The sequence below is a fragment of the Chiloscyllium plagiosum genome, chromosome 5 (genome assembly GCF_004010195.1).
Source record: "Chiloscyllium plagiosum isolate BGI_BamShark_2017 chromosome 5, ASM401019v2, whole genome shotgun sequence".
NCBI classification, from domain to species: Eukaryota; Metazoa; Chordata; class Chondrichthyes; order Orectolobiformes; family Hemiscylliidae; genus Chiloscyllium; species Chiloscyllium plagiosum.
The window spans coordinates 4,888,248-4,910,368 of record NC_057714.1 but is presented as its reverse complement, the minus strand read 5'-3'; the positions used below and the strand labels follow the sequence as shown (position 1 = coordinate 4,910,368).

Sequence of the window (22,121 nt, the reverse complement as noted above, 5' to 3'; positions counted from 1 at the left end):
CAACCAGCTATAACTGATCCAGGAAGAAACCTCATACCAATGTGACTTCAGCTGCAAACCAGTATTTTAAACAAACTGGGAAAAAAAGTTTTTTTTTAAAATTAACTGTTACTCAGCCGAAAGTACTTTTCAAATGAGACTTTGCAGAGTTTTATATTTAACCCTAAACCAGATTGGTGGTGAATGAATAGTGAGTTATTTTTAAGAAGGGTAATTAAACATTATTGGACATTTTAAACCATTTGTTAATAATTGTTTGATTAAGTTCTTTTTTGCAATGAGTTAGTTCTTTATTTGTTACTCATAGAACCTAGATGACTTGTTTCTGATCATGAAATATATACACTCTAATATATAGTTGGTGATATCATTTCATTCTTGAATGCAAACTTTGTTGTTGTCATAGAAACACAGACATGCGTATACATAGACACATACACATACATACACATACACAGACACGGGCATACACACAAAGATATAAACATACACACATATGTACACACAAAAATACAAATCACTTGTTCGAATGTGGGAAGTGGAGTAAGCCATTATGCCCCTGGAACTTTTCCTGCAATTCAATGAGATTGCAGCAGATCTGTGACTGTGACCTATTGATTTACAAAAACCTATCAATTTCAGCTTTGAAATGAACAATTCGTCCAGCATCAACTATCATTTGTGGAAGGGAATTCCAATCATCCACCAACCTTTGCAGCTACAGCTCCCTCAATTAAATAGGAAAGGTTGGCTCTAATTTTTAAACTATGGCCCCAGCCCTGGATTCCTGAACAAGGTAAGAAAACAATAACATTTCTTGGATTCAAATTATCCAGAAGACTTCTCAGAATTTCTTGCTTTATTGGCAACAGCAAAGCAATCAACAGGACTGCATCATTACACAACAGAACGACTTAACAACTACAGTTCAAAATAGCGAAGAAGTTGCCTTGTAAATTCTACACATTATAACCATCACAATATCAAGAAGAGACAATTATGTGTTTGTAAAATGTTTCAGGTTTCAATTTTTGCCTTAATTACCATAGAACAGTTGAAATAGGAAGGCAGCAAAAGTGTTTTGTGAGGGCCTTTTGAGAAAGTACTTAAATTGCAAAATAAATTACAGCATTTGGAAAGACCACATTCCTAAGCTTATTAAACCCCAGTAATTGGTAACAGTTGCTGTGCATTAAAATGCAAAGTCTCATTAAGCAGCTTTTGAAAGCACTAAAAGTCTTTTAACATTCTCTAAGATACTCAAAATTGTAAAACACTTCAATGGTAAAACAGAAAACTCTCAAAATTAGGATTCAAAGCATGGTCTTAGAGATTCAAAATGGCATCCAGAGTGCACCTACCCATTACTGGTGTGATCCGGGTTGGGAACACCACCTTGGTATGTGCATCAGTGGTGCGCACTGACCACCCCCTGGAGTTTGCAGATCATGACATCAGTAATCATGTAAATTCAGATCAGTGCTGCCATTCTGGTGCTCAAGGTTCCTGCTAGCACCTTCTCTTAACCTTGCACAGCTGGCTAACACCTGCTTAGGAGCAGCATGAAATTTTGCAAATGCTATTTGAAAAGATCATCAACTAATGGAAGGTTAGCTAATGATTGATAACTATTGCAATTTTACAGGCGTTCTGTGGTTTCTCACACCATCTCCATCCAACACTCACCCCACCTCACACTGTTCCTGGGGTGTAGTGTCGCACACACTGTAAGGCTTTGTCCTGACACCAAAGATTGCTCTTTGCTATGCTGCAGTAGTCATCATCCCCCTGGGAAAATGACACATTTCTGTCAATAAACAGACATGACAGGAGTGGAAAGGGCAAGTTTCCTGAAGAGGGATGAGGTGGAAGGTAGGAAAGGCTCTCTACAGGGTACTATTACCAGCAGCTGTGTTGAGGAAGCAATACTTGGACCTCAACCTCTGGTAGGAACACAATATCTTCACTTCAGTAAGGACGTGCTCACTGGAATATACCACCTCCGTCAGCTGCAACTGTAGCCTCAGAGCAGAAAGTAGACAACTCTGTCACTGGCTGAGATGGTGATTGTGACCATGAACATCACATAAGCTTCCTTCATGGCTGGAGCAGAACATACTTGGAACCTTTCCCAGTTTCCTAACCACCGCCTGATAAAGGTGGACCCTGAGAATCCGTATTCCATAAGTAGGGAATACATTTCATTCTCTCCTCTGGAGAGAAGCAGGTGCACTGAGCATTTAGCTTTGAAAGGTTTGCAGACTGCTCGAGGCTGCAGCCATACCTTACTGGCTGCACATAAACTGCTTTTCAGGAGTCGCACATCAGCTGTGAGATTTTACACAACATTCCTTCCCCACTGTACATTCATACAGCACGGAAACAAACTCTTTGGTCCAACCAGGCGAAAGTGAGCACTGCAGATGCTGGAGGTTACAGTCAAGATTAGAGTGGCGCTGGAAAAGCACAGCAGGTCAGGCAGCATCCAAGTTTCGGGCAGGAGTCTTTCACCTGGAAGGGCCTTCCTGATGAAGGGCTCCTGCCCGAAACGTCAATTTTCTTGCTCCTCGGATGCTGCCTGACCTGCTGTGCTTTTCCAGCATCACTCTACTCTTTGGTCCAACCAGTCTAGGCAGATCATAATCCCAAATTAAACTAGTCCCACCTGCCCTTGATGGTCCACATCCCTCCAAACCTTTCCTATTCATGCTACTTATCCAAATCTCTTTTAAATGCTGTAACTGTATACACATCCACCACTTTCTCTGGAAGTTCATTCCACACATGACCAACTCTCTGTGTAAAAAGGTTGCCCCTCATGTCTTTTCTAAATCTTCCTCCTGTCATCTTAAAAAGTATGCCCCCAGTCTTGAAATCCCCCAGTCTTGAAATCCCCCAGTCTTGAAATCCCCCACCCTCAGCAAAAGACACCTGCCATTCACCTTCTCCATACCCATCATGATTTTATAAACCTCTATAAGGTCACCCCTCAAGCTCCAATGAAAACAGCCCCAGCCTAACTAGCCTTCCCCTATAACTCAAACTCTCCATTCCCAGCAACTCTCTGTGTGGAGTTTGCACGTTCTCCCCGTGTCTGCGTGGGTTTCCTCCGGGTGCTCCGGTTTCCTCCCACTGTCACAAAGATGTGCAGGTTAGGTGAATTGACCTTGCTAAATTGCCCGTAGTGTTAGGGGTAAATGTTGGGGTATGGGTATGGGTGGGTTGCGCTTCGGCGGGTCGGTGTGGACTTGTTGGGCCGAAGGGCCTGTTTCCACACTGTAATGTAATCTAATCTAGTCTAATGTAATCTAATCTAATCCTGTAAATCATTTTTGAACCCTCTCTCATCCGTTTTAAACCAGAATTGGACACAGTTCTCCAGAAGAGGCCCCACCAACATCCTGTACAACCACAACACGGGTGATAGCCATAGTGCCCTGAAGCCTACAGTGTGACTGGATCCCTGTATGAAATGAAAAGGCTAACACTGGATAATAAGGGTTGATAACTCCAGTACAAAATCCATGTTCATGTGGGCAGTGTGTATGTAATGGGCATCATGCTGCTACACAATTAGCACAGAACAGACCACGGGCCTGTTAAAAGAACACTTGAACTGCCACAAGCACTCTGATACACTGTAGGTTCACAAGATTTGGTCCCCTAGGACAGGAGGTATTTCCGATGGTGAGAGTCTGAACAAATCGCACCTATAATTTCTCGAGCTTCGAACACGGGAAGCGATCGATCTCATTGAAACAAGTAAGCTCCTGCAGAGCCCTGACAGAGTAAACACTGAGAGATTGTGGTTGTGGAACCTAAAACTCAGGGGCACAGTTTCAGGATAACAGGACGATTGTTTAGGAATGAAACGAGGAATGACTTTACTCAAAGGTTTGTGAATTATTGGATGCATTGTCCCAGATGATCCCTTGAGAGATTCTTGCTCTCTCAGGGAGAATGGGGAGCAGCTCAGAAAGTGAAGTTAAAGTCAAAGGTCAGTCATGATTGTTATGAATAGTGAGGCATGGTCATGGGCCCCTACAGCATCCTCCTGCTTCTACAGTATCTCTCAGGCTCTTGTGAAGAAACCCTGCAGTACTCTGCAGCGCAAGTCTCAAGATTCACTATACTCGCTGCGTCCCTCTGTAATGAAGACATTGCTCTTGCCAACAGCCAGACAACAACTAGTTGAGAAGGGGCAGAAAGAGGTGGGAAGAAGGTAATGCAGGCTGTGCTGATGACTGATTGACTGACAAGTCTGTGAGACAGTAAGGGCTGCAGATGCTGGAAGCCAGAGTTAATAAATGTGAGGATGGAAAGTGTCAGGTCAGACAGCATCCGAGGAGCAGGAAAGTCAACATTTCAGGCCAAAAGCCTTTGTCAGGACTGGAGGGGAGGAGGGGTGCCCAGAAGTAAATAGAGGGAACCGGGTTAGGGCTGGGGCAAAGGTAGATGGGATGCAGTTAGGGGGTTATTGTGATTGGTCAGTGGAAGGGTGGATCAGATAGGTGAGTAGGAAGATGCACGGGTTAGGTTAGGTCAGGGAGCAGAAGGAAGGGGAGGGAGCAGAAGGAAGGGGATAAGGCTGTGGGAGGAGGGGCGTTGAAGCTGGTGATGTCAGCATTGAGACCATTGGGCTGTAGGCTTCATGGCAGAATATCAGGTGTTGTTCCTCCAGTTTCTGTTTGGTCTCACTCTGACAGTGGAGGCGGCCAAGGATGGACATGTTGCCAGGGGAGTGGGAGGGGGAATTAAAGTGGATGGCCACTGGAAGGCCGAGTTAGTTGATGAACCAGTCCACGAGTCTGCGTTTGGTCTCCCGACCTGACTGTGATGTTTGGTTGGTGGAGAGAGCTGTTGATTTGTAGTGCAGTATACAGCACACATCCTTGAGTAGCAGGAACTGGAGGCTTGGCTTTAAAGCAGGCTTGGCTTTAAAGTAGGCTTGGCTTTAAAGTGCATCATATCAGCAGGAAATGGAGTTGCTGGCCAGCACACGGTTTACCGTGGTTGGTTCACCACCTTCATGTTGGAAAAGGATGGCCTATGTGTTCAGAGCACAGCTCTGTTCAAGGTTGATGCTCCCTCCCTCCTTCATACTCCTTGCAATCTTTCTGGCAGGTATGTCAATGCTCTGAGTCCTCTGCAGCAGAATGCATGCGACCCTCCTGCAAGATACCCTTGCCCCATGCCCAGAGTGCAGGCCACTCGTGCCTGGTGCCTCACCGCATGAAAACTACATCTTTATGTCACTCTCTGAAATATGAAGCAGGATCAGTATCTGAACAGGCAGCTGCAGATATGAAATCAAGTGGCAGTATTCCTTCTTCATTACTGTCCTTTTGTTCTTCCATCTCTGTCTGGCCATGTTCCAACTCTCGTACGTGAAGGAGAAAGGTACAAGGGTAACGTTGTGAGAGGAGAGCAAGAGGTGTGCATCTTCTGCAACCTGTAAACTGGGAGAGACTGAGGGATGAAAGGGAAGCAGGAACCATGATAGAGCATTTGGTACAGGGGTACCATCACCTTTTATAGTTTCAGGTTCTCTGCCAGTCACAACTTCAGCAATGAATGCTCCATGGATCATCACCTCCATAGGGTTCAGGACATATAGACCCTGTCAGTGAGGGCCAACTACCTCCAGTTTTGCACCACCTTCTCCTGTAACAGGCAGGAAGCTGCGTCACTGAGCATCATGTAATCTGTTTGGTGGAAACAGCTTGCCCAGCTGACAGTGTCTGCAAACTGAAAGTGTGGGTGCAAGACTCACAGTGGTGCTAAGAGTGAGAGGAAGCTGGAGTGATGAATATTCAGTATCAGTTGTGATTGATAGGTGAGTGAGAGGGATGTGGTACATTCAGCAGCAAGAGAGGCTAGTGATACACTTGACAGGATTCAGCTTTTGAAGATATACTGACTGAGTTTATTGTGAGCTGACTGAACTTCGTGCAGGATTACATCCAGTTCCAGGTGGCTTGACTGACCTCTGCAGCCGCCTGCAACCAATATCTTCATAAAGTATTGGAGAGGGAAACACATACAGATAACATCTCTCCCTCTCTCTCCACTTCCTGCATCAAGTCTTCCTGTGCAGGTTTATTCAACCTTGGATCCAGCTTCCTGCTGAAATTGTGCAGTGCTTCCCCTTTCAAATTAACTTTCAGAACTGGATGCAGCATTTGTCCTACTTACAAAACCCCCTCACATTTTAAGAGGTGCAGACTGGTTTTAAGTGAAGCAATTTTTCTTCATGGCGCCATTGATAGTTTGCGACAAATGATTCTGGTTAGTTTCATACTGAGGGCCTCTTACATGTATAACAACCACAACACTACAGAAACAGAACACCTAAAAGTGATGCAGGCTAGTTTCAATTGGTGCTCACCTCTCAGGGTCATGCAGCCACTCAGTAGCACTCTTGGTGCTGTCTTCATTCAAATAGCAAGTGGCCTGAAGTTTGCACCTCATTTGGGAAATAAAGGATGACACACAGTAATCCAACGTTGAGATCCTGCACCCATTTTTGTCCTCAGTTGCTGTTGAAGATCTTTGCCAAACATTAATTCACAGTGAAATCCCCCCTAATTTATCTGCTTGTGATCTCAGTATAATTTGCTGGCATATTTGAAAAAGTCAGTGAAGCGTGCAGATTGTAGCAGTGGTTTGGGATTCAAATCCACCCTTGGCCGAACACAACAAAATGTCGAATTGGCTCTCTGGAGTTGGCAACTTTCTGCCAAGAAGGGCAGTGACTCAAATTGACCATCGAAGTTATGGCCTATAAGATGTGCATTTGCCAAAAATCTGGTGACCTTTGCTTTGCTCCTGCATATTCTCTTGTTGCTTGCTGGGAAAGTACATTCCTGGCAAACATCTTCTGGCCAGTGACTGGTGACAGAATCTTTCCAAAGTGGGGATGTCTTGCATGAGGAGGAATTTTGTTTTTTTTTTTCTCTCCACCCAAAATCGCACACAGCCTTTCAGTAAATCAAGGCAAAAGTCCAAAAGGTGACAGAATTGTAAAATGAAGAAGAACGGAAACTTATGAGGGTCTGAGCAACGTGGGCTATAGTGAGATTTGAGACAGAATTGGGTGAGAAGTCTGGAAAGGCCCATCTTGACATCCGGATCACCTCACTCCATCACTTATGTTTCTCACGAGCAGCAGAGTGAGTTTCTCTTTGGGCAGAGATAAGTCATTAACTAAGCGGGATTATTATTTGTTAAACACCTTGTTAACAACCAACTTGCGTCATTAAGATTCAGCTTCCTTTCTTACCAAACTCAGCAAACAAGCCAGACATGGAGAGACCTCACCAGGAAAGCCAGAGCAGGTGCCTGGCAAATTCAGTGCACCACCTGTTCTGAGCAACCTCCATGTTGCATGCGCCCAAACTGCAGCTCAGGGTGCGACCCACCGGCTTTATCCACTGGAACCCTCGCCCACAGACACTGGCATATGGCATTTGCTGATGCCTCAGAAACATCATGGCACCTCTCGGATCCTCTTGCAATCTGCCTATGAAGTACAAACTCACTTTGCATGGCCCACCAGCAACTAGGTTTGAAAGCTGGACAGTGAACCACCTTAAGGATTGGAGCAGGTTGTGGCTCACTGAGCACCTACCTGCATGTTCACGGCATCCCTGCCTTGGCTTGCCATAGCAGTTATCACATTGGCATTTCAACCAGGTCCAAAGGGTATCTGTACTACTGTACTGAAGTGCTCTTTAGCACAGAGAGCCAGGCTGCTGGTCAGCAGAGATCTGTCTGGGAGGCATCTTTCTGTAGGCAGTCTGAGACATCAATCTTGCACCTACAGGGCATGGTGGCTTTGTACGTGGCAAATACGTTGCCTATTGTTTCAACCAAATGGGCAGGTTGGAAATTGGTGGGGGCTGGTCTCTCAGAGTAGCCAAGTGGTGGCCGCAATTGCTCAGGGGACCCGGAACCATCAATCATGGGTACAGTCCACACAGCTCTCTGCTTGGTGCACTTGTAGTCAGGGTAGCTATCAGAGTACAGTCCGGGAAGTGGGCAATGCTAAGTTTTTTTGGGTCAACACCAGCAGTCAGGTGAATCACAGAACTTCAGTTGGGGAGCTGCAAATACAAGTCAGAGGCCTGCTCAGTCAGGTCCAGGGGCTGCTTGAAGTCAGTCACAGGTCTGTCATTCAAGAAGTATAGAGTGTGTGTGTGTGAAATTGTGTGTGTGTGTGTGTGTGTGTGTGTGTGAGATAGTGAGTGTGTGTGATAGTGTGTGTGTGTGTGTGTGTGAGAGAGAGTCAGTGAGTGATTTGTAGGGGCAGCAGGGTTGGGGGATGGGGGGATTCATTGCCAAAAGAGATGGACACTTTGACACTGGGAGGTTTTCTTAAATTCATTAACAGGATGTGGGCATCATTGGCCAGGCCAGCATTTAATGTCCATCCCAAACTGCCCAGAGGGCAGCGAGGCATTAATTACATAGCTGTTGGTCTGGATTCACATGTAAAGGGCATTAGTAAAGCAGAGGGGTTTTTACACCCATTCCTAATGGTTTCATGGTTTGACTCTGGACTCCAGAGTTTTATTCAATGAATGAATCAATCATGGCAGGATGTGAACCTGGATCCACAGTACACACCTCGGTCTCTGGATAAGTAGTCCAGCGATAATACCAGTAGGCTATCGTCTCTATCAAGTCCAATGTTTCAGGGTCAGGAATATGATCATCCTCAATTAAGAAAAAAAACAGCCAGTCGTACAACTGATTAAAGGTCGGCAAAATGACATACCGACATTAAGGATTGATCAGACGTCCAAAATGGTCCAGATACAGTGGTCTGCCCTGTTACTTAGTCAGAACTGCAGATGCTGGAGATAAGAATCGAGAGTTTGGTGCTGGAAAAGCACAGCAGGTCAGTCAGCATCCGAGGAGCAGAAGAATCAACGTTTCGGGCAAATATAAGAGCATCTTGTGATGAAGGGCTCTTGCCCGAAACTTGCTCTGCTCCTCAGATGCTGCCTGACCTGCTGTGCCCTGTTACTTAGACTTATTCATGCTTACCCATAAAATTTTTGTAAATGCAGGCTATTTGTAACCCACATAGTGGCTCTTCCTCACAACAAGTTGAAGGTGTATTTGCTCACAGATAGTGGTGTACATTGTGCGGCAAGTGTTGTTATTCAGCAAATTCTGCATTGTTATTATCGGGACAGCTCCTGAAATGGTTATTACTGCGGTCCATGTTATAGCATTTTACATCAATTTCTGAGTCAAGCTTTGGCCGCGTAAAACTCTGAACAAAAGCTTCACTTCGAAGAAAATCTTGATATTTTTATAAAAAAAAACACAGTTGGATTCCCTGCTATTCCACAACAGTCATTGAAAATCTAACAACATTGTGTTTGGGTTAAATACACACCACTGGAGAATGAGTGATACAAAGCTATGTGAAGAATTTCCACCAGTTGGCATCAATAAACACCCACAGAGAAGAATATAAAAGTAGTCTTGGGTCACCCTCATGTTATATTGGGTTTAATAAATGAAACAGCAGGTCCAAACGCCTGTGTGCTTTATATTGATAAAAAAATGCAGAATCCCAATTTATTTCAAATTCATCTGTGAGCCTTAGCCATTCATACATTTGGAGTGATTATGAGTCTGGGTATCCCTTGGTAACTGCATTCTTCCGCAGTACAGCAAAAATGAGAAGTTAAAACGGTGAAACAAAACAAAATTCAACTGCTGTCAGTCAAACATGGCTTTGAAGTCTTGTTTTGCACTATGCCAACAATGTTTCTTTCAGACGAGATCAACAAATTTCTAATCCATTTGATTTTCAGATATTTAAACACACTGAAAAAGAAACAAAGGTCGGATTAAAGGACAGAGAAGAAAGATAGAAAGGAGAAGTAAGGATAATTTTTGAAAACGGTACCATTTTACAGTTTTAAAATGTCCAACAATGAAAATCTGAAGGAAAAACATGAGGCTCTCAACACTTAATTAGTTTTCAGTACCAGAAAAAATTGATTTTGACAGTGGTTAACACTTATTCCATAGCCGAAGGGGACTTAGAGTGAAATGGACAAGACTTGATGCTTTGTGGTATGTTTATTTCCTATCTATCTTGCTAACACAGCTGTTCAAACCTTTACTGGCACTTTTTAAATGGTGAGTTAGACAGTGCAAAGCTATTGGATCAGCAGTGCAGCTCTGACAACAACTTCTGAATCTCAACATTTTACCTAGCAGCTGTCTAGCGCCTGAAGTTGTTGCACCACGTACGTATAAATAAATGCAATTAAACTCTCCATTACATTGGTAGCAATTCTTCCTCAAGAATCGGAGGTTATACCATAGTGACTTCATTTTACTCTCATACGCCATCACCATGTAGTGGTGCTGTTGTGTTGTGTTTGCTGGTAATTATTAAAAGCTTTTGTGAATGTTAAGATCAAGGCAATCAGAATATAGTCACAATTAACAAACGAGTATCAAATCAAATCAAATTTATACAATTTCACCAAGTGAGAGACTCTTATTTTAAAGTTAATACTATTAAATGCTTAGCAGATGACTGCTCAGCATGAATTGGAATGTTCATTTATAAGCTTCAAGAATGATGCCAATGTCTTAACTGCTCCAAATCATAGTACATTCAAACCAGGTGTCTTCCTGGTGAAATGTATAAAACAGGCATGTTGAGTCACAAAAACAGCATGGAATGGACAGGACCAAGTGATCTCACAAAGAACGGATCAGATCTGAACTCTGCAGTCCGACCACATCCAGTCGTTACTGGTGATGAACAATTAAACAACTCACTGGATGAGGAGACTGCATAAATATTCCCATTCTCAATGATGGGGAGTCCAGCACATCAGTGCACAAGGCAAAGCTGAAGCATTATCAACAATGGTCAGCCAGAAGGCTAACTGGACGACCAATTGTGTCCTTCTTCAGAGGTCCCCAACGGCACAGCTGCCAGATTTGGTCATTTAGATTCACTCTCCATGAAAACAAACAATAGCTGAATGTTCTGGGTATTGCAACTGTTATGGACCCGCACAATATTCCAGTAATAATCTGAAGGGTTGTGCTCCAGAACTCCTAATGAAGCTACTGTAGTATACTTACATTGCTGACATTTACTTGCAGTGTGGAAAATTGCTCAGGTATGCAGCCTGTCCACAAAAACATGACAAACCTGACCATTAACCACTCCATCAGTCTTTTGTCAATTATCAGTAAAGTGATGGAAAGTATTACTAAATGGCATTTACTCCACAATAACCTGTTCACTGATGCTCAGTTTGAGTTCTGTCAAGACCACCCATCTCCTGACCTCAATATAGTATTGGTCCAAACATAGACAAAAGAGTTGAAGCCCAAGGGGAGGTAAGGGTGGCTGCCATGATAGCATGGTAACATGTGACCAAATGCAGATTTAAGAAATACTAGCAAAACCGCAGGCAATGGGAAACATGGTTGAAATCATAGAGCTCAACATTTGATGGTTGTTTTTGTTGGGCGGGGCGGGGGCGGGGGGGGTCAATCATTTTGAACATGGCTGCAGAAGCTGGTTGGGGTACTGTCCTCAGCTTCTACATCAATGACATCACCTCCATCACCAGCGGATTGTATAATGTTTTAGCACCATTTGCAACACCTCAGATGCTAAAGAAGTCCATGCCCAAATGCAGCATTTAGGCTTGGGCTGATATGTTACAAGTAACGGTTCAAGTGACATTCATGGCACACAAATAGCAAACAATGACCATCTCCAAAGAATCCTTATAACTGAAGTTTCTCCATGTTGGAACCATTTTCATAAACAACTTCTGCACTCTCTCCAGTGCATTCATGTTCCTCCTAAAGTGTGGTGCTCAGAACGGTACACAATACTACAGAAGAAGTCTAACAGTATCCTCTGTAAGTTCAGCATAACCTCCCTGGTCGTGTACTATGTACCCCTACTAATGAAGCTAGACAACTGTATGCTTTATTAACTGCTCTCTCTACCCATCCTGCTACCTTCAATGACTTTTGTACATGTGCACATAGGTTCTTCTGCTCCCGCACACCTTTTCGAATCTTACTATGTGTTTTATACTATCTCTCCATTTTCATTGAATCAAAATGTACCACCTCATACTTCTCTGCATGAACTTCATCTGCCACCCAACAACTAACACCTTCAGCTTCACCATGATCTTTTGAAGTTTTACACCACCTTCCTCACAGTTTACAATTCTCCCAAGTCTTGTAAATTTTGAAATTGCCCCCTGCCCACCAAGATCTAGGTCATTTGCAAACAATATATACAACAAAACTTAGGAAAAGCAACAGTCCCTGCATCTGGGTAATTCCACTGAAAAACCTTCTTCAGCTTCCTCTCTGACCATTACTCTCTGTTTCCTGTTACTCAGCCAATTTTGAGCAAACTACAAAAAGGAAAGCACTGATCCATTGCTCCGCTTTGAGTGTTCAAATACATTTCCAAAAAAAAACTGCACTCTCTTCTTCTCCATTCTCCTTCTTCATGACCATGAGAAGTGTCCCAATCATCGGGCCTATTCCCCAACAAGAGGCCGCCTACAGACTTGAGTCCAAACCAGAATCCAACGGGATAGGGAAGGCGATAAGGCATGTTCAAAATAGTGAGCCTGATTGCATTTTGTCCGAGGTGGGGGGGGGGGAAGAGTTCTGGTTGCAGTTACAGGATCGAAGCTTGTAAGTCAGAGAGTTACCATTCATTACAGTAGGCTATCAGGGCATTAAAATCCATTTCTACCAGTTACATATAAATCAACAGTGAGGTAATGCATCAGTGTTAGCATGTGCAGAATCTCATGAATCCATGTACAGCAAACCATTAAAAAGGCAAATGGTATATTGGTCTTTATCGCAAGTGGAATCCCGCACAAGAATAGGAAGCTTTATTTATCTTGCATAGAAGACTACACCTATAGTACTGTGTGCAACTTTACATGAGGTTGGATCTACCTACATTGGAGGCAGCATGGCAATGGTTCAGAATTCAAAAGATTCTCCCAGACTGCATGAACTGAGCCTCCAGCACAGTCAAAAGTCAAGCAGAATGAGAGGTGATTTCACTGTAACGTACAGGATTCCAAAAGGGTTTGACAGGGCCGACACACAGGCTGTTTCTCCCAGCTGAGGAATTTAGAATGTGTGGAGGATGTAGTCACAACCTCAGGATAAAGGGTCAATCACTTAAGGCTGCGTTGAGGAGAAATTTGTTCACTCAAAGACATATGAATGTGTGAAATTCTCTACCCCTGAGGGTTTTGGAAATTCCCATTGAGTACATTTAAGACTGAGATGAATTCTTGGTCACTCAGAAAATAAAGGGATATGGTGTTAGGGGTTGGGGGGGGCGGTGGTGATGGGGGGCGGTGGTGATGGGGGAGTGGGAAGTATGGTGAGGTAGAGGATCAGCCACGTTCAAACTGAATGATGAAAAAAATTCGAGGGGTTGTATGGATGATGTTTCCTCCTACTTCTGATGTTACTAACCGGTGTTAGCAACATGGTCTCTGCAACTTGAGTGAGATACTATAGGCTATTGGTGGATTCTACTATCCTGCCAATTTCTCCCTTTTGCGTCTCCTCTTCCACAGCTGCTTATTTTCGTGACTAGCATCAATGTCAAAAGAATTGTGTATGGTGCAAAATGCCATTGCCCTCTTCATATGACCATCAAAAACCAATTTCTCTCCTGTGTTCTTTAAAACTGTTGTTATTTATTAGGTTATATACTGCAACTGCTTATCCATTATACTTCAATAACCTGTTCAATATTTAACAGCATAACCCAAGGTCGGGCAGATATGTTTAATTTATTAATTATTGTCGTTTCCATACTTTCCAAAGTTTAGAGATCATGGGGAGGCTGGTAATTAATCAAGTAACATTTGATCAAGTAACAAGGATTGCTGTTCAAACGATGAAAAAAAATTCATTCACTCATGGGATGTGGGCATCACTGGCTTACCAGCCCATGCTGCAAACAAAAAATGCTGGACCAGACAGCATCCATAGCAAGAGCAAGCTAAGTTTCAAGTCCAGATGACTCTTCATCAGAGCTGAGAAGCTCTTCATCAGCTCTAATAAGGAGTCATCCACACTTTGCTTTCTCTCCAAGGATGCTGCCTGACCTGTCGTGACCTCCAGCATCTTTTTATTTTCAGTTGGATTGCAGCATCTGCAGTAATTTGCCCATCCCTCGTTGCCCTTGAGAAGGTGGTAGTGAGCTGTCTTGTGAAATTGCTGCATTTTGTTTAAGGAGATAGTTAAATTATTAGGTAAGGGCTAACTGTTGGAAATATCTTACTGGGATTGTCAGAATCCATTTGACAAAATTTATCATTTGAGAGTTCCTAAAGAATAGTGATACCCTTCCAACTGCTTCTGGAACTGGGACATTTACTGACAATTTAATTTAAAATATGGTACTGTCGTACCTGTGACAGAAATCTTGAAACTTTATTGCAAGGTTTCATTCCATCAATGCTAATTGAACCAGTGATTGTCACTCAAAACATTTTTCGATGTTTTTGCCATGACAGCAATTTACAGCAGGAAGTGAGTTGGATATACTTGTCTCTCTGCATAATATGGGGTCAGAACATGATCAGGAATGGCTGATATTTATTCAGCTATGTCCCCAAATGACTGTCTATAGTAAAAGTGGAATTTCACTTTCTGGAAGCTCCGTTTTACTATGATGGATGAGGGGTGGACAGTATCTAATGAGATGCTACTGTTGAGCTAAGAGATACGCATGGACACCTGCAGCTAAATTAAAATAAATTAATAAAGCTAGACAGGTGGTTTCATAAAGGCTTTACTAGTAGGAAAAAAAAGATATGTGTCTGTTTAAACAGATTATGCATGTCTGTCTTCTAATCAAACTGTAACCTGAAAAAAGTTGAACATTATAAAGATTTGCCATGTCCCTTAATTACATACGCTCTGCATTTTCATGTGACATGCAACTACCCCTTTGTAACAGTAACCGGGAAATGCTGCACAGTTCCCAAAACACTTGAACTTAGAAGATTCACATGTTTGAAATGATAAGGGATTCATTAGGGTAGATGAGGAGAAATAGTTCCTACGGAGAGGGAGTCCACAATTGTACATCACAATCTTAAAATTAGTGCTCGTCCAGTTAAGAATGAAGTTGAGATGCACTTTTTCACACAACAGTTCCCAAAAATGTAGAATTCTCTCCCTAGAGATTGTGTGTATTCTGGGATCATTTTAACTTTCAAAGCTGAGATTTATTATTTTGTTCGGAGGGGTGTCAAGGATGCAGAAAATAGGTCAGTAAACAGAGTTAAGAGTCCCAATCTAGTTAAATCACAGAACAGGAAAAAGAGATTAAATTGCTTACTCTCGCTGCATTGCAATATCACCAATTGCTACCATCACTCCTACACTTTTACTAATCAAGGATCTCAAATTTGTTTTGTTTTATTTATTCATAACCAGTGATGAGCTCACCAACCAAACATCATGCAACATTATGTGTATATTTGCTGTTCACTGAAACAGTTTGTTTCTTTTACTCTTTCTATCTCTTTAACATGAACTTTTAGCAAAATGTCAAATCTGTGGACCATAAAATTCAGGTCCACACATATTGGAACATCAAAGCCACCAATATGTGCCTTCACATGATCCTGGGCCTTAGTATGGGTTCATTGCAAGTTGTAGGTATCAGGCTGGTCATTGACACTCCATTAAACATTATTTCTCTCTTAATCCTCAATCCATAACCACAAACACTCACACTTTCACTCCTGGATTAGGAGTGTAAAGTCGGGAATTTCCACAAACCAGACCCAGGAGGAAGTGGCCTTTCATTCCAAGGTGCCTGGTTCTCTGGGAGTTGGGCTGCGTGAAGCTGAAAAGGCTGCTAGTTCTGAAGGCCAGCTGGATGAAAGGCCTGCTTCAGAGCTCTGCTATTGCTCCTAACAGTTTTAAGGTCACGTAACACACACCTGGGTCACTGAAGTCAGACATGAGTTGAGGAAGCAGCTGCCTCCGTGAAACATATAGGAGTGAAATACAAGTCTTCCCATCCTTCCATCAACAAAAATAATAGTTGGCATGGAGAGAGCCTCAAACAATCCTAAAGTCCAAGCCACAACATTTGTTTTTTCTCAGCAAAGCACCGACATTAACGCACCATTGCCAACTAGAGGCAATAGAATTGGGAGCACATTCCTTGTAAACAGATATCTGATTGCATTACACAGTGGCACCTTCCATTATAGATCCAATACCCCAGCAAATGGTTTCCTTTATTATTTTTAATTACATACAGAAATATATTTTATAATTTTGTTGCACATGACTTTTAGAGGAATACATAATAATTATTCATAATGAAACAAGAAAGGAATTGATACCCAAGGGTTTGAAATTGTCAGTCTAGTTCTACAAATTGTAGAACTTATACAATTTTCCAGAAACGTCTGGAGAGACCAGATAGATGAAGAAGGCCCCCATGATCCATTTGTTTATATGAACAATTTGAATATGAACAGAGCATCAGTTTCTTCAATGTCTCCTGCATCCTAATCTCAATCATTCTGCCTTGTTATTATTCCAGCTTTTTTTCACCTTCTGCATAAAGGAATATTTCTTGATATCTGTCTTAAATTTGTCATTTCATGACATGAACTTGTGCCCACTTATCCTGTCTGCTACTCTGATATAACTCCAGCATACTGTATCGAGTGTATTTTCTCTACCCTGTTATGGGATCTACACTTATTCATTCTTAGAGTCATAGAGATGTACAGCATGGAAACAGACCCTTCGGTCCAACCCGTCCATGCCGACCAGATATCTCAACCCAATCTAGTGCCATCTGCCAGCGCCCGGCCCATATCTCTCCAAACCCTTCCTATTCATATACCCATCCAGATGTCTCTTAAATGTTGCAATTGTACCAGCTTCCATCACATCCTCTGGCAGCTCATTCCATACACGTACCACCCTCTGTGAAAAAGTTGCCCCTTAGGTCTCTTTTATATCTTTCCCCTCTCACCCTAAACCTATGCCCTCTAGTTCTGGACTCCCCAACTCCAGGGAAAGGACTTTGCTTATTTATCCTATCCATGCCCCTCATAATATTTTTTGGGTGATGTCATTTTTCAGAACGTTGGTGGCTCAGTGGTTAGCACTGCTGCCTCACAGCACCAGGGACCCAGGTTCGATTCCAGCCTCGGGTGACTGCCTGTGTGGAGTTTGCACATTCTCCCCGTGTCTGTGTGGGTTTCCTCCGGGTGCTCCGGTTTCCTCCCACAGTCCAAAGATGTGCAGGTTAGGTGAATTGCCCATGCTAAATTGCCCATAGTGTTAGGTGCATTAGTCAGAGGGAAATGGGTCTCGGTGGGTTACTCTTCCGTGGGTTGGTGTGGAATTGTTGGGACGAAGGGCCGACTGTAGGGAATTGAATCTAATCAAAAATCATTCTTTGGAACTCAACGTTCAAAAATCATGGGCTGATTTTGATGCTTGGAGTGGTGGAACCAGCATTTCATGTAAAAGTTCAGAGTCAGTAGAATAGAATCCCTATAGTGGGGAAGCAGGTCATTCAGGAGAAAGTGAGGGCTGCAGATGCTGGAGATCAGAGCTGAAAATGTGTTGCTGGAAAAGCGCAGCATGTCAGGCAGCATCTAGGGAACAGGAGAATCGACGTTCCTGAAGAAGGGCTTATGCCCGAAACGTCGATTCTCCTGTTCCTTCGATGCTGCCTGACCTGCTGCGCTCAAGCAGGTCATTCAGCCCATCACATCCACATTGATCCTCCAAACAGCATCCTATCCAGACTCATCCCTGCATTTCCTGTGGCTAATCCACCCAGACTGCACACTTTAACATGGCCAACCCACTTAACTTGCACATCTTTGGAATGTTGGAGAAGACTGGAGCACCCAGAGGACATCCACGCAGACACCTCTATATAGACAGTCACCCAAGGATGGGATTGAACCCAGGTCCGGGGCACTGTGAAGCAGCACTGCTAACCCATTGAGCCACCATGCTTATCCAGTTCAGCTCACAGCTAGTAAACAATCAATGCTGTTTTCTTGGCTTAAGGCTGAGAATATCCCTGTCTTGCCAACAGGGAACCTAGCTCCTCACTTAACCAGCAGCAACATCAGTTGAGGTGATAACTGTGTCTGGAGCTCCAGGGGTGTTGAATGGAAGGCATGCAGCGTTGCAGCTGGGATGTAAAGCGAGCCTGAGAGTTTGACTGGACCAGGCTGGGATGTCATTTAAGGGCCTCAATTAGACCATGGAGCAGGTCATGGAAATCCTCCCTCGCCACAGGTAAAGAAACCAAGGGCAGCTGACAGGCAGGTAGCCACTCCATGTCCCCTGTTTTATGGCCCATCCACGTAACACCCCACCAACGGAATTGGGATAAAACTCAACCCAACCCTCTCACTATTAGAATCCAGTTCAGCAGCATCTCACAATAAAAGCGATGTTACCATTTCAACCATTGGCATCTCACTTGGTTGGGAGTATACGGCAGCTTATTCATATGAACACACAAGCTGTTCCTCTATTTTCCTAATCCTCAATGTGCCTGGCACATTCATCTTAATGACAGCTCCACAGGTTCTTCTCCACTTGATCATTAAAACTCAAATGATGCAGCAAAATTTCAACTTGACACAGTACATAACATTCTATAGACTCTTTTCGACATCTTCATTTATACTGCCAAGGAAAACCTATCTCCAGAATGACTGCAGGAGATTGGTACAGGTAAAATTTCATGAGAAGAGAGGTGTTAGATATATTCAAAGTCATTTTTGTAAAACCACACATCAAATTGACAGTCAATGTCACTGTGAAAAATTGTGGGCATCGGCTATCAAAAAAGTTGGAAGAGTAAAAGTCAATGTAAAAGACAGTGGATTTCCAGAGTCTTTATCCATAGTCAGATAACTTTCTTGTTGAAAGTGTAGACCATAAAATCTTTTTCATCTGTGTCAATGAGCCAGGTACCTCATCATAAAGGAAGGCTTTGGAGATCCATCATGTATTGTTCATAGCTTTAGTTAATTAGTAAGAACTATAGAGCTGTATTTTGAGATTTTAAATTTGTTGTCAAATTGCAGTTCCACAAACAAGGACAATCATCTCTTACTGACTGCAATGAAGTTGAAAAAGGAGATACAAAATACTAATTGGTCTAATGATTAGACAATATGTTTAGCAATCAGACTGTGGAAAAGAATTTTTTTATCTGATTAAGTTGTGGGTGTAACTGGATTCTACCTCAGACCATTCCTCCGCTGCACCAATTCATATATTTGAGAGAAAAAGGAAGTTTAGGGAGATGAGGATTACTAAAGGTGTTTGATACTTTCAAATAGGCAAGAGAAGAGCATATGCCCTCAGTATGTTTCGTGGTAATATCATGGATTCACTTTAACTGAAGACCCCTTTATCTCCATGCTTCAATTACAGAACAGTTCCAGTATTTTTCCTGCTGTGTAGAAATATGAATTATCCCTTTGTATTGTATAATATAGAATAGGTAGCTACAAGTTTATAACCTCAGTTTTAAGGTGACATCAAAAACCACAAGATAAGAAGTTTGGGCACTGTATACAGGCATTCGAAGCCTGAGGCTGTGTTCCAGCTTCTAACACAGTCCTGACAATCTTTTGTTAATATTGAAGAGCATGCAGTTTGAATATGTCATTTCTGTTGAAACCGTTCAGTATTGTCAGCGTTCCCAAGTCTTTATTTTAAACAATGAAAAACAATGTGCAACCTGCTGATAATATTAAAGGACAACTCAATTTAAAACAAGCAAACTATTTGCCATTTTGTACGTAATTTTAAAAAGCCGCATGTCTCATCTTATTATCTGACTATATTGCTGAGAAATTGAGTCTGGAATGAAAAGTTTCAGCATTGACAGAGCAGAGGTAAAAACAGAGTTTAGGAGTTTAGCAGACCCAGAGAGAGCATTTTGACAATAAATCGGACAGGAAATTTAAAATTTAGCTACTCAAAGCACCAACTGGTTCAGCCTATGCTTGCTGTTGGGAATTCAATTTATACAAATGTGAGTTGCTGCATTTTGGGAAGGCAAATCAGGGCAGGACCTGTACACTTAATGGTAGCATCCTGGGGAGTGTTGCCAAACAAAGAGACCTTGGGAGCAGGTTCATAGTTCTTTAAAGGTGCAGTCACAAGCAGACAGGTTACTGAAGAAAGTGTTTGGCATGCTTGGAATTATTGGTCAGTTCATTGATTATAAGAGTTGAGAGGCTATGTTGTGGCTGTAGAAGACATTAGTTATGCCACATTTGGAATAGTGCCTTCATTTCTGGTCTCCCTATTATAGGAAAGATGTTGTTTAATTTTAAAGGGTGCAGACAAGGACGTTGCCAGGAATGGAGGGTTTGAGTTATAGGGAGAGGCTGAATAAGCTGGGGCTATTATCCTTGGAGCATCAGACGCTAAAGTATGACGTCATAGCAGTTTATAAAATTGTGGATAAGATGAATTTTTTCCCCAGTGTGGAGGAATCCAAAAGTAGAGGGCATAGGTTTAAGATGGACACTATGAGCAATTTAGCATGGCAAACCCACATAAACCACACATCTTTGGACTGTGGGAGGCAATCAGAGCACCCAGAGGAAATTCATGCAGACACTGGGAGAATGGGCAAACTTCACACAGACCATCACCTGAGGGTGGAATCAAACCTGGCCCCTGGTGCTGTGAGGCAGCAGTGCTAACCACTGAGCCACCATGACACCGCAGTGGTCGAGTGAAATTTGATTTTGAAAATACTTGTACCACCTTTCTGCTCATGACTCTTATAGAGTCATAAAGTCACAGAGATGTACAACATGGAAACAGACCCTTCAGTCCAACTCATCCATGCTGACCAGATAACCTAAATCAATCTAGTCCCATTTGCCAGCATGTGACCCATATTCCTCTGAACCCTTACTATTCATATAACCATCCAGATGCTTTTTAAATGCTGTAATTATACCAGCCTCCACCATTTCCTCTGGCAGCTCATTCCATACACATACCATCCTCTGACTGAAAAACCTGCCTCTTAGGTTCTGTTTGTATCTTTCCCCTAAAATTGCGGTAATGATGCAGGTCAACCATAACTTATTTGAATCTCACAGAAGGCTCTGGAGGTTGAAGGCTCTACTCCTGTTCCAAGTTCCAGTGTTCCTATACAAGAATCCATTCTTCTGTTGCCCTCCCTTGTACTACACAGTTAAAAGGGAAAATCGCTGACCACAGACACGACTGTATAATGCTGCCAGGTGTACTCCACCTTTCAAGATGAGTGAAGAAGGTGCCGTAAGATGCGCATGTTCCACTGACTCGGTCAATGAAAGTAGGACTGTATTGAAAAATACTTGGCACAAATGAGTATTCATGACATGCAAATAAATTACAAGTTATGAGCACACTCCAGGCCAGTGTAGTGTTCAATGTGCCACTAACTTTCTCAACACGCTGTTGGGAAAATGAAGTGGTGCACCACACCTAATTAAATCACCCCACGCACAATGTTTCCTGCACTTGTAAACTTCACAAAATCTATTCTTAAGTGAATGGCAAACAAGGTCACAGATGGAGTACAGTGTGGAACAATGTGAGGTTATTTATTTTGGTTGTAAGAATGAAAAAGTAGAATATTTGATGTTGGTATATTTGTACAAGAAATGCAAAATTGTGAGCATGCAGATACAGCAGACAAATGGGAAGGCAAATGACAATGTCTTTATTCCTATTCTTCAAGTCCCTCGCAATAAACCTTTCTTCTTTAAAATAAAAGAAGGAACAAAAGAATGACTAGGGTAGGAATAGGTCCAGTCAAGGATAGTAGTGGGATGTTGCGTGTAGAGGCTGAAGAGATTGGGGAGACACTGAATGAATACTTTTCGTCAGTATTCACTCAGGAACAGGACATTGTTGCCGATGTGAATACTGAGTCACAATTAATTAGAATGGACGGCTTTGAGGTATGTAGGGAAGAGGTGTCGGAAATTCTGGAAAGAGTGAAAATAGATAAGTCCCCT

The 22,121-nt window shown here is 42.7% G+C and overlaps 1 protein-coding gene across 2 annotated transcripts in view; it reads right to left on the bottom strand.

The window, feature by feature from the left end:
• LOC122549671 (RNA-binding motif, single-stranded-interacting protein 3-like) overlaps positions 1-22,121 on the bottom strand; it is a 1,362,397-nt gene that overhangs the window by 184,410 nt on the left and 1,155,866 nt on the right. The window lies entirely within an intron of this gene.